Raw genomic sequence first — 1,531 nt, forward strand, 5'->3', positions numbered from 1 at the left:
ACTTCGACGCGCCTTCCAACCGCTTTCTCCTGCAGGGGCGCTTCCCAAACCGGACGTGACGTCTACCTTACCGCCCTGCCCCTCCCCTCCCCTAGTACCCGGCCACAGCGTGGCGGGAAAGTGTGCGCCTGCCTTTGGGCGTCTGTTGTGGTCTCCTCGGGACACCGTGATGTCCGTAGCCTTGCCACACTCGTTTCTGGAACCTTCTAGAGAACCGTCCTGGGTGGAAGAAGAGAAGAGATGGTTGTACATTCCTCCATGCCTTTGTTCTGTCTCACTAGTTTCCTCTCCTTTTGTTCTCTCATGATCTAGGAGAGAACACAGCCACACACTGGATTCTCACCTCCCGTTTATTTAGACTTAATTCTAGAGCTTTCCTTCCTAAATAAAACCTCCATTTAAAACTCTCGCAATTTAAACCGGGCATTAATGGTGCATGCCTTTAATCCCAGCACTAAAGAGGCAGAGACAAGCAGATCCCTGAGTTTGGGGACAGCTTGGTCTACACGGAGAAACCCTAGCTCAAAGCAAACAAACAAATTGAGGTTTGAGACAAAGCCTCATTGTGTTGCCTGGGTTGACCTTGAACCCACCGTGTATGTTATATAGCCTAGGCTGATGTTAGGAATGTATTAACCCTTCTGGGTCAGCCTCCCAAATCCTGGGATTATAGTTATGAACTATCAATCCTATGGCCTGGTGTGGTAATACACGCCTTTAAGGCGGATCTCTGTGAGTTCCAGGTAAGCCGAATATACAAAGCGAGTTCCAGGACAGTCAGGATTACACAGAGAAACCTGGTCTCATTCCCCACCCTGACTCCCACCTGGGGAAATGGAAAGGAAAGAAAGAAATGGAGAAAGGAAAGCCAGGCAGGGTGGTGCACACTTGTAATCCTTGTAATCGCAGCATGAGAGGTGAGCCCAAGGACAGTTAGCTGTTTAAGGCCAACCTGGGCTACATGAGCGGGCCCCCTTCAAAAAGTGACACAAAACAGAAAATAATTCAAGAGAAACGGGCCTGTAGTAATGGATTTCTGTTTGGGAGAAGCCGCCTGCCCTCTAGCCTCTAAGGATAGCATGAAAGAACACTGAAGATATCTATAGAAAACCATGCCAAATGAGTTCTTGAGATGAATACCATTTTGACAGTCTTCTTGTTTGGTTTGGTTTGGTTTTTTTTTTTTTTTTTTTTTTTTTGGTTTTTCGAGATAGGATTTCTCTGTGTAGCCCTGGCTGTCCTGGAACTCACTCTGTAGACCAGGCTGACCTTGAACTCAGAAATCAACCTGCCTCTGCCTCCCAAGTGCTGAGATTAAAGGCATGCACTACTGCCCAGCGACAGTCACATAGCTTCCGTGAATATTCTGAGCTACAGGATGATCCAACACTCGCAGTTTCAATGAATAAAACAAAAGCTAATTAATGAAAGAACTGTAGTTAATCTGGCCAGCCCAGCTTTACACAGTCACCAACCACGTCATCATTTCAACGTGAGCTCATGTCCACCAGATGGTGTCAAGCCTCAACAA

This window comes from Mus musculus, chromosome 16 (genome assembly GCF_000001635.26).
Source record: "Mus musculus strain C57BL/6J chromosome 16, GRCm38.p6 C57BL/6J".
NCBI classification, from domain to species: domain Eukaryota; kingdom Metazoa; phylum Chordata; class Mammalia; order Rodentia; family Muridae; genus Mus; species Mus musculus.